We start from the raw sequence: 12,824 nt of genomic DNA, 5'->3' as shown, positions 1-12,824 counted from the left end.
ATATATTTCCATCTATAAACCCTGGGCTAACAGCTCTCCATTCGTTGAAGCAAAGCAAAATATTAATCAGGTCTCCCTGTTCACGAGAGCACAGAGAAAAGGTATGAAAGACATGTGCCAAGCAAAGGAGAATTCAAGGAGATTTCTATATGAACTGGATGTTGGGCCTGATTGGGATAAGCATATCTCAACAGACAGTACTCAAGAGGGGAAGCCATTGGTACAAAGCAAAACTAATTGGTGTTTTATGGGTGTAGTAAGTATTTTACAGGAGCCTTAGTGGTGCAGCGGATAAATGCCTGTACTGAAGCTGCTCACTCACAAACCACAAGGTTGTGAGATTAATCCCAGCCAGGGGCAATTCAGCTTGGCATCCTTCCAAGGTCACTAAAATGAGTACCCAGCTTGTTAGGGCAATTAGCTTACAGTTGTAAACTGCTTAGAGACTGCTTAGGCAGTATGAAGAATTATATAAATGAAGCTGCCACTGCTATTTACAGCAAAGAAAATCTTCCTACTGCAGAAGAAACTACTACAGGAGAGAGATTGTCTATGTGCAAGAGAGACTTTGGGGTGACATGGGCCAAATAAAGTGGTATCAAACTGCTTTAAAGGGAGGTGTTTAGATGGCACACACCTCCAAAGCAGGCAGAATCCAAATTGAAGCTATGTTCCATGGTTCAAAACGGGAGTAAAAGGAACCCGGAATATTCTAATTTAGCCTGGAAAATGCATACCTTCAATCCAGCATATATACATCTAACAAAGGAGGTTTGAGCTGCTTTTTCTTGCCTATCTGTTCCTCCTCTTAGTTGCCTAATTTTTGAGAACTTATTTTTTATAATGCCTTGGGCTAGCCCCCAGCTGGAGATATGTAAACACATGAGGCATAAGTGATCCCTTGGGTATTTATTTGATGACCTGGGCTGCATCTGCACTACAGAAATAACTCAGTTTGACACCACTTTAATTGCCATGACTCGATGCTATGGAATTCTGGGGATTTTAATTTGCTGTGGCACTAGAGCTCTGTCACAAGAGAAGGCTAAATGTCTGAGAAAACTACATTTCCCAGATTTCCATAAGAGTGGATGATGGCAATTAAACAAAGGATCTATTGGACATATGCAAGCTGTCCTCTTCATTCTAGGAGCACTGAGAAAAGAGACTATAGCAAGATTCTTATGATACTAATTTCTCACAGGAAAGAGCTATGATCATATTTCATATCTTTTGGGATGTCAAAATGGGATTAATCATGCTGTGCAGTCTCTCTGTGGTACTGTTTATGCTAAATGTAACTTATTTCTTTCATGCCTGTCTTAGAGCAATTCTATAGTGTTCTGTGCAAGCAACTCATTCCTTGATAAGAAGCACCATTTTTTAAAAAATATAAGTACTAAAGCAATTGAGGGAAATCTTTTTGTGTGTGTTCTTTTCATATGTTTAGCTATTCTTGATCCATGATCTATTTTCAAAAATAAGTAAATAAACATTATAATTGTTCATTTTGTATTTGTTGAAGATATCTCCATATCCTAATCTCCAGAAATGCTGGATGTACTGTTACATATTTATGGATGATATAGAAAGCTAAAAGGAGAGGAAAGAACAAAGTTCCATTTAGTTTATGTGTATATTATATTATCTAAAAATGGGATACTTGGTCATACTTTCCTGAAACCTGGGATTTAAAATATATCTGAAATGGTTGAAGTACCTAGTGTCCACCCTGAAAATCACAGTAGGATTAATGCTGGAAAAACCTTACTATTTACAATCCAGGTCAGTTTCACACTTGTTTTTTCCCCTAAATCTTCTCTGTTCCATTTCTGTTTCAATGTGTGATTAAAACAGGAAAAAAATGAACTTGTACTAAAATTCAGTATTAAATAAAATTAAGTTTTCAAGTCAATCTGTTGTATCACATTTTGCATGTAATAGCCACACCAAGATGTTTAAAAGCAAACTGCCATCAGGATTCCATTCAGAAGAGATCCAGGAAATATTAATGGGATGTACTGATATTATGAACGCTAGCAGGTTTCAAATGTCAAATGGAGTCTCATGAACCATTAGCTACCAAAACCTAATTATCATTTAATGTTATCTATCATATCAGATATCAAATAGTATTACAAACATCAGATCTATATTCCTGTGCTCCTATGTCTAAGATGGAAGGCTTAGTGGACTGCATCAGGATAAATTAGTTTCTTAAGTTTTGAGAACATATTAAGATGCCATATATTAAGTCAGAACACTAGTTTTTTAAGGTTAATATGGTTACTGGGATTGGTAATGGTTCTCAGATTTATGAACACAAGTCTTTTTCAGATCTATCTGATGATTTCAGGAACTAATAGAGATGACAAGAATATTTTAAAATATTCAAATAATTGGGGGGGGGGATTTCCTCCCAAAGAGGTGAGACACCCAAAAAGAATCCTGGACTGATCATATTTGCAGTTTGGGACTTATTCTGCATAAAATTTACATAAGAATAGTGGAAAATTCACAACATTTTCTGTATGGAAACAATATCTCAGTACAGAAATATTAATTTCTGCATAGAAAATATAATATAAAATGCTAGTTTCTGTGCAGAAAATGCTGTAGTTGGGGATTTATTTTGTATGACATTCACACATGATTGATTTGCATAGAAAACAGAATTTTCTGTGCAAAAGCAAAAATTTCTGAACAGAAATTAGTATTTCTGTGTTGAAATATTATTTTTCACACAGAAAATGCTGTTTTCTACACAGAAAATGCTGGTGTATGCATAAAACAATCACATGTGATTTTTGCACAGAATAAGTCCTGAATTGCAAATAACTTTCAAAAACTGTTTAGTTTTCAAAGACTTTCTCACAACAGAAAGAAAATTGTTGGACTTACTCATTGCTTCTTTTGTAAAGAAATGTACTGAAGAATTATGTCACTAGGTCCTAAACTAGGAAACCATTATATGCAACCCGGAAATTTTTGTACACAAGCCACTCAGCCATGGCCCATTCCTCTACTTTACTTTGTAAACTTTAATGGTTGATTAAACTAAATACTAGAATAAATTGAACTTGGTTTAATAACGCATAGGAACCCATACATCATTGTGCCTTGGACCCATAGGATGGAAACAGGTGGTTATCTGAAAGCTACGAAATAAATCTAAACATTCTGATTTAACCCTGGTATACTATTATAGAGGGGAAATAGTGAGCTAATAGAGTTATCACAAAGACTAAACTGCAAATGTGAGTTTACTGTTGAACATTAGGAAATGCTGAGGGCAGTTGGAGAAAAATACCACGGTTCTGAGCCTGCAAGACCTGAACAGAATGGTTGAGGGCAGGGGGCCTTGAAGATGTCTCATTCATGAGGTTGAAGTTGACTCAAAGGCAGTTAACAATACACACAACAGAGTTTCATTGGATGTTCATGTTCTACAAGTGATATCACATCCATGTACTACTGGACTACATTTAAGAAGAAGAGCCCTCCCTCCATGGCATCTGGCTTCATCTGGCCTGGGAAGGAATGATAGAGCAAGTCCAACTCCATCAGGGCTAGCCAGAGCAAGGAGAAGCCCCTCCCTCCAGTCCATCTGCCATGGCCCAAACCTCAGAGGGAGAGAAGAACTGCTGGACCTGATCCCCTTCCCCACCACCATTCCCTTCTCCTTTTGTGTCATGTCTTTTTAGATTGTAAGCCTGAGAGCAGGGAACCATCTAATTAAAAACAATAATGGTAAGCCGCTCTGATAGCCTTTAGAGCTGAAGAGCAGGGTATAAATACTATAATAAATAAATTAAATAAATAATGGCTAGACAAGATAGGGGCAGCTGATATAGTCTATTTTAAAGAGAATTCCATAATTTAATGTATGTGTGTGGTTAGAAAGAAGAGGGCAAAGACTCTGCAGTGAAAACTCACTGCACACAGTCTAGAATTAGACTTCCACTAGTGCTGTGATATCATTGGATACTGGCTTCCAAATTAAGAAGTAGTAAAGCACAATATATGTTCAGATATATTGTATGGTAAGATTATTCTGTCCAAAATGATAATGCAAGTCAGAATAATATAATATAGCAACTAAGAAAATGGAGGTAAATTATCTTTGTTTAATAACAAATTATAATTTCAAGGCCCTACAGGCAACAAGTTTAATATATGTGTTCTCAAATATCTTTTGTTGCAGATGGAATAGCTGAAGTGAATTACTTTTTAAAAAATGTGAACAGATAATTTTAAAAACGTATTGTGAAATAGTGCACAGGGAAATATTTCAAACCACAAACTTAATACATCAAGCCTTGTTACAGATAAATTGTACTTGAACTACTTCAGTCAGCTGTTAGGACTTAAAAATAGCACTTTAATAAAGTGATTGATAACCTGTTCAGCCACTTCTTTTATTCAGTAAATAAATAAATAAACAACCTCAGAAAAGTAATAAAGCCTCCCCAAAATGTAACCTAGAAACCTGAAGCCACTTACTTAAGATTCCAAGAACATCATTAATTTGACTTCTATATCTTAAATATCACTTCTGCCTAAACTATTAAATCTAGCTATCTCAGTTCCCTTAAAAATTATAATAAACTGTACTTTTTCTTTTTCTATAACTCTCTGAAATACAGTAATGTGGAAAAGCAAGCTTGTTGAGAAGCTGCTTGCTGCACACAGTAACTGGAAAGTCTCTTAATTTGAAAAAAGTTAAAATTTCAGTCCATAGACAATACACCAAAGAATTCTCTACATTCTTGACTCAGCCCTCAGAAGAAGGAAGATAAAATGTCTAGTGGCAGCTTGAAATTTATATACCGTATATATTCAACTAGTCGATCTTATGTATAAGTCGATGGCAAGTTTTGGGGCCGAAGTTATGGATTTTGGTATGACCGCGGATAAGTTGAGGGTAAAACTTTGAGGGTCTTCGAGTCCATGGTGGCTCTTCAGTGTTTCCCTGGCAGTGAACAGAGGCTGTTTCTCTGCTGCAGTGAAGAAGCACCAAGGAGCCCTGGTTGCTACCACTTTTCCTTGGAGTGGGGTTAAACAGTAACAGGTGCCCTCTGCCCCTTCTATCCCACCAAGAAACCTACTTTTACAGTAGACTCCCCCAAGCATAGAAGCTCTTTACTGTTGGCCTGTCTGCAGTTGTCTTGCAGCGGCCAGCTTGTCTTCCCACAGAAGGTTAGCAGCGGGTGAAGAGTTAGTTGGGGGAGAGCCAAACGTAAAAGGAGCTAAGGCAGGGAGGAAAAAAAAGTGTGTGTGTGCGTGCGTGCGTGTGTGCGTGCATGCATGACTAGGAAAAGTGAGGTGACAGCTGTGTGTTGGTAACTGGATCAGCTGTTGCTCCCATGGTAATAAAAATTGCCCTGTACTCTCTCTGCTTCCAGCAACCCATTCTCAAACACGGAGGAAGGTGTGTGTGTGTGTGTGTGTTTGTGACTGGATCAGTTGTTGCTCCTGAAAAATAAAAATCTCTATGCACTCTCTTTGTTTCCAGCACCCCATTCCCAGGCAGGGAGTGAAAGTGTGGAGGATGCATGTGTGTGGGGTGTGTGTGTGTGTGTGTTTGTGACTGAATGAGATGATATCATCATCATTACAATATTGACCTGTATATTAGTCAACCCAGAATTTTGGGTCAATTTTGGAGCATAAATTTATCAACTTATAGACAAGTGTGTGTGTGTGTGTGTGTGTGTGTGTGTGTGTATTTTACCAATAACATGAATTTCAACATAGGATATTAGGAAGCAGAACACACAGAAAGGATCTTGGCACTGCAGTTGATGAGAAGCTGAGACTTAAGTCAGTAGTATTATACGCCTCAAAACAGGCTAAGATGATTTTTAGCTGAATTAATAAGAACTATACTTTCCAGTTTACTAGACACATCATTGTCACTTTATTCTGCAAACAATGGCCTCAAGCAGATGGGGCAAAAGGAGCTGTCAGAGGCTGCCCCTGCTCTGATTTCTGTGGGGCTACAGAAACTGTATGTGCATGGTCCTGATCTGGGCTGCCGCTGTAGTCCTGAACTGGGCCATCAAAAAGGAGTGGTTTTTTGTTCCTTTTTGCCAGCTCTTCAGGGTTGGAGTGGGCTTGTTCAGGGCATGTGTCGTGTAAATGCCATGCCTCCAACTTGGACCAATGGCAGCCCTTTTGGCCCATCTGTTTCGGGCCAATATTCTACTCTGTCCAGTTTGGACCACTACTTTTTAAAATGGATAAGGCAATGGTAAACGTCCTCTGACATGTTTTACAAAGAAAATCTCTTAGGGTCACTACAAATCAGAAATGTCTTGAAGGCACACAATAATAATCCACGAAAAAATTAGGATAAGGCCCATAATTATCATCCCACCTAACTCCTGATTTCTCAGTATCCAACCTTTCACACTTTCCCTCCTTTAGCCTTGTATCATTCTTAAGGCTGCAATTGTTTTGTGTGTTTCCAAGCACCTTTGCACATTTCTAAATAAAACTCTCTCATTCATTGAAACCAGAGTCTCTCTGCAGTGAGTACTGATATACATAGATGGAAGTTATCCTCCTCTCACAGACCTTCTTTTAAGCTAATAATACCAGGGAGATGTTGTCACTGTTGGTGGGGACCCCCGGTTCCTCCACATTTTAGGGTGACAAGTGCTGGTAGTATTTCCAAAACTAAATGATGGAATGTGCTGTACTATTGATGATGCTGGTTGTTTTCCATTCATGGAGTGGTTAACAAGGAGGTGTGGGAGAAGTAGAGATCACACTGAGTGCAACAAGATTGTTTTGAACTGTGGATAAATGTGGTGGAAGGCCACTTAAAAGACTGAGTTGCTATGTGTTTTTTGTAAACTGTGTAACCAATGCTACTTCAGTCTTGGCAACATACATCTTCTGTAAACATCTTTAGTATCTGAAAAAAGCTTTTTGTTGTACTACTGAAGCTTGGCTTTTCTGAACTGAATTGATCCTGTACATGACAGGAGGTGTTAGAGCACCCATACTGATACATGTTTTAGTGACATCTTATTTAGATATTGCAATATGGTTTATGTGAGGCTATGTTTGCTTTGAAACTTCATCCAGTTCAGAATGACACAGTCTGGCTATTGACTGAGACCAGTTACAAGAATCGTGTGACTCTGTTTTTAGCATAGTGCGCTGGTTATTTCTCTGGTACTGCATTTTTAATTATTATCTTGCAAATGACTTAATTTTGTTTTAAAAAAATAAGTAAATCTGGTTTCATTGTAATATTTTACTTGTTCATGTATTAGTTGCTTATTGTGGGTTCTATTATTTTTAGATACACTGGACATTTTTTAATGAAAAGGACAAAATATAAATCTAATAAATTGAAAAAGAAAAAAATCTGATGTTCCATTAGATTTAAAGACCACAAAAACAGTTTTTGGTTGAACACTGGAGAAACAATCTCTAAATGGTAGGAGCACTTGAATCTTCCAGTATCAGAGGCAATATGTATTTGCATATTACTTTCCAGGAACAGTGAAATGGAAGATGATGTTGTACTCACATTTTGTTGGAATACTTCCCATAGCAAACAGATTGGCCACTGTGTACAGAATGTTGTATTTGACAGGACTTTGGTCTGATCTAACATGGCTCTTCTTGTATCTTCATAAAATGGAAACAGTGATTGAGAGTAGTGATATACTCTCCATAGTGCTGCTCGTGATGCTCTAGCTGTGCATTCACTGTACAGAGGATTGGACTTGACATCCTACAAGGTCCCATACAAACATGTGAATCAATGATCCTTTGAAGGCAAATTCAGAAATTCATGAGCTACACCAAAGTGAATTCAGATTGTCAGATTCAGTGCTCAGGCTAACACTGGTGTCTGTTAGTCCTGTCATTTCCAAAACCAACATTTCCCTGGAAGACTGATAGCTAAAAGTTCCACTGAAATCTGAGACACCAGGTTAAAGATTCCTCTTATTTTTCCATTAGGAAGAATGTGAAATATAGGAGCTTAACACATTGGCAATAAACACTAGCACCAGAGCAAAGTGTGGGCATGGCAACCATACGCCCTGACTCTGCCCTGAAGCCAACAACATGCCACATGCTCAATCAGATGGTGGGCAGTATCACACCATTTCTTTGGCAGAGCGTTTATATGCACTGCACCAAAGAAACCCTGAAAAGCTGCCATGGCAAGGGCACCTTTTTGCCAGAGCTAAAAGGAGCAGCATTTTACTGTTATTTTTAGTGCTGACAAAGCACTGGATCAGGGCCACAACGTGCGGTTGCCACAGCCCTGATCCAGTGAGGAAACGGGGAGCAGGATGTCACTCCAAAGGGGCAGTCTGTTTTACCCCATAGTCCCCATTGTTTCCTTACATAAATTGAAAGTTCCATAATGAAGCATTAAAGATTCACAAGCAATAAAAAAGCACTTTTATATTCCACACATTGGTAGAAGGGGTTATGTTAGCAGAGAGAAAAATAGGTTTTCTCTCACTGCTGAGGAACTCTCCTGTGACTCACAAATGTGGCACAGGAACTGATTCTGCAGAACAGGCTCACTGGGAGACTTGGGGATCCAATTTAGGAGATTATCCTCCTGTTGCATTCTGGGACTTGTGGTTTAGGAAGGGGCATTTAGAATATCCAGCCAGAGAGCTCTCAGTCCTCACTCAACTACAAACCCCAAAATGCAACACGAGGCAGTCAGAGCAGTTAAAGTGGTGTAGCTCTGTTTTAATGAGCGTAGTGTCATAATCTATTCTCTTTTTATTGTCAATGAGACATTCCACTGGCATGATGATTCCATGACGTTACAAGAATGATAGGTGGACGACATCATGGGAAAGGCTTTCCCCGATTGTGTAATAATGACAGTAGCAATGCACTTTTCTAGCGTTTCTTACCCCAGTGTGATAATCTTCTAAGGGTGTTTTGCTCTTTTTCTCTTTTTCAGAAAGAGATAAGGCATATGAGTGACAGGGTATGAGTAGAAGTGCTATGTTGCATTGCCATTTTATAAAGAGGGGGAGCCAAGGAGATATATGTAACCACTCTTCCCTGGGTTGATATCTTCTGCTGAAGCTTGATCCAACTGCCCACCCACACTGGAGGTTCAGGGTAAGGTTTCACTTTATTCTTTTGCAATTCACCTAACTTGTGCATTGAAGAAAAGGTGGCCAGGGATTTCCCTCTATCTTAGCCCTGAAGCCTAGTGGAGTACAGAAGGTCAAATGTGACCATGTGGTCAATGTTAAATAACAAGTCACATGAATTTAAATGGTAGTATGGAAGAATATCAAATCATGATTGCTGAACAATGAACTGTTTTAGTGACTGTCAGTTCTACAAGCTAGCACTTCAAGTCTGAAAAAGTCGCTATCTTTTTGGCCAGCATGGATAACACTTTTTCTTAAAGCCCTAGGACTTGTAGGTGAATGAGAATTGTTGGGTTTCCCCAAGGAATGTAGGTCAGGCATACAGCTGGGCATTGTGTAAGATTATATTGCTGTTTAAAAGCAAAGGATACAATCAGGTTGTGACTGCAACTGCTGCTTGATGTTCTGCAATATGGAAGACTTTTCTGAAGGGTTTTAATTTAAAATCCAATAAAGTTGTGGCCTTTATTTATCCCAGAACTGTGTGTGCTCTCATTATTCCAAGGTGGAGGAAAGTCCAAACTTAGTCCAAATTCAGTTTTGTTTTGCCTTGTTTTCTAGTTGATCCATAGTCTTATCAAGTCTGAAGATTTTCTCTCATCTTGAAATCTAACTATGCTTTTAAAGTGTTCTCTCTGTTTACTGATATCACAAATAAGTCTGAATACATTTTCATAGAATTAGCAACTACAAAAGAAAAGAGAAAACCACAAGAAAAAAATAAAATGAACAATAGAAGATAACAGTAGAGCAGATGTGAAGAAGTCACAACTGGACAAAAATCAAACATGCATCCATAGGATTTGTGCTGTCCATATTCCCAGTGTAATAGCATCAAAGAAAGAACAGTTGCTTAGCAATGACAGAAGTGGACTTAAAGAAACTGCTGAATGCACTTCCAGTGGAGTTGAAAAATGACAAATTGCATTTCTGATGGACAACACAGTACAAGTGGTAGATAGTCATTATGATTCATTGCTTGACAAAAAGCCTGACAGAAATGACAGTCCCCTTGAAAACTCCTTAGTGCTGTGAGTGAAAAAAAATCCTTTATACTAGCAAAGTAATACTATGAAATTTTGTTTTCAAGAAATCAGGGCAGGAGCCATTCTTAAATAGATTACTATAGCTAGGAGGTTATTAAATAGAATTAGCAGGGTTGGCCCAAGACATTTTGCTGTCCATGATAAAGGACAAGATGAATGTAGAGCAACTGTCTGGTCTGCCAGTTAAATCTTGCATCTGCACTGGGGACAGGATACCTAAGGCAGCTGGCTAGTTTAGGCAGCTGTGTAGCATAAACAACTCTGTCAAGCATTGGGAAGTTGCTGGCAGTCAAGAAGGAATAGCTGGGGGATATCTGCACTTCTGATGCTGTCCTCCAGAATCTGCTACCAAAATTATTTCCTTTCCCAGAATGACGATAGTGCCTGCCTTGAAAATCAGGTATTTTATTTAATCACAAAAAAGAGCTTGTTTTAAAACTTTGGCCAATGTTATCTACATGCTACTTAGGCTACTTGTGCACTGCAGAAATAATGCAATTTGACACCACTTTAGCTGCTAGGACTTAATGCTATGGAAATCTGGAATTTGTAATTTTATGAAATATTTAGTCTTCTCTGTCAGAAAACTCAGGTGCCACAATAAACTACAAATCCCAGAATTCAAATCATTCATCCATGGTAATTAAAGTGGTGTCATGCCGCACTATTTCTGCAGTACAGATGCAGCCTTTGTTAAGTATATTTAACTGTTTAAGTTCTACTAGCCTGGCCTCCGCTCCCCCAAAGCTGACGAAAGCATTATTCACCCATGTGCCAATCGCTGGCAGAATGAACCTTGTACTCTTCATGCAGCTGATGCCTGGTAAAGCAAGTTGAAGAGAAAAGTTATGATCAGCAATAGCGTGTGAGTTGTGAGCAAGATATGATCTACACTTACAAAATTATGCAGCTTCACCATGCAGTATTTTGGTTTAACTCCATTTTGTGCCACACTGAATTATTAAACTCTGCACTTACCATGGATAGACACATCACTTTCTCCCTGAGAACTCAATTTATGGTTTATTTGAATGTTCAACCAGTGCCATGTGTTGTCTGAATTGGGAATTTTTCAGTCACACTACAGCTGTTCTGAACCTTTTATTTATTTATTTATTTTGGTTCCCACTATGCATGCAAATTTACATATTCTTGCATCAACTCAAATAACCAAATAACCTTTCTTGTATCACCTACCTGGAATACTCAAAGGATATGTCCCTTTCAGAACTAAAATTCAGTATGGCGGGTTACAGACCGCCCATTTGGGGCGGTCTGGCCCCGCCCCTTTCCCCGCCGGAGCGGGGCCTCAGTGGCCAGAACGGCAGCCGCTGAGGCCCCGATCCGCCGCTTTTCGGGCTGCGGGGAAGCGGCAAAAGGCCGCTTCCCCGCAGCCTGAAAAAGGGGTGTCCCTGGGGCTTCAAGCCCCAAGGACACCCCGCGGTGGCGGGGAGCAGAGAAAGGGGCTGCTTGGCCCCTTTCTCATTTAGTCCGCTGGGCGCAGCCGTCTGATGGCTGCGCCCAGCGGACTAAACCCGGAAGGAGCTCCAAAACGGAGCTCCTTCCTGCTCCGTGTCCAGGGCGCACTAAGGGCCCTGATGCGGAGCTACTACGTCATGGACGCGCCGCCCCGTCTAGAGGCGGCGCGGCCATCACGTACTCATGGCGGCGGCCGTGCGGAAGGGCCGCCTCACCCTAGTGCGTGATGAATACGCACTTAAGTGCCGGTCTGTAACCGGCCCATGTATTTTTTGTATGGTGGAAAGAGTGCACAAGGAGTTTGCCTTGTATCAACATTTTTTTACTTTCCTTTCCCCTCCCCTTTATTTTATTTATACATATAGAATGAGTGAGTGAAAGACCCACCAAGCATCAGTACTCCCCCTCTTCCTTCCCTTCAGTTTATGCCACAATGAAAGTTCTCCTTATGATCCCCACATGATCTTCTTTCAAGATTAACAGAATTTCTTTTTTTAAAAAACTTATTGTTGCTTTTGATGGGCAAACTGAATTTTGATACATATTTCTTGTGAAGCTACACTTGCAAGTAAGCAACTAGAAGATTGTTCTCTCTCTCTCCCCCACCCAACGAGGCAAACCCCCCCCCCGTGAGGTTTTTCCAGACACTAGTTTCCTAGTGGTTCTTTTGAAAAGAATTGATTCTGAAGCGTGTTCAACTAGTGGGAATGACAGATCTGAATCACATCATTCTGGAGAAGAGGGACTAATGGCAGAGGGTGTTTAGCATCTCTCCTCAGTTTTTGGTAGATCCACCATCCCCCCCTCCAGCGCTGCCTTTGTGCATGATTTTTTTAAAAAAAATAAAATTGATGGAAGAATTGATTCATTGATTTTACAATCAATGAGGCAAATAGTTGCCAAACCAATGAATCAAATCTTCGATCCATTTTTTTTAAACATAGAAAGCCGGGCTGCCCAGGCTGCCGCTTAGATCACTGATGATGCACAGATAATTGACATGCATTTTGAAGTGGCACAAACTAGTGGGGATGACTGCAAAATCAATGAATGTGCCAAAAAAGAAGCAATTACAAGGTGATAATAAAAAGATCCACTTTCTTAGTGGGAACAGCAGTCCTTTTAGAATCTATCTGCTAAC

This window comes from Sceloporus undulatus, chromosome 3, assembly GCF_019175285.1.
Source record: "Sceloporus undulatus isolate JIND9_A2432 ecotype Alabama chromosome 3, SceUnd_v1.1, whole genome shotgun sequence".
Taxonomy (NCBI): Eukaryota; Metazoa; Chordata; class Lepidosauria; order Squamata; family Phrynosomatidae; genus Sceloporus; species Sceloporus undulatus.
This window is presented reverse-complemented; position numbering follows the sequence as displayed.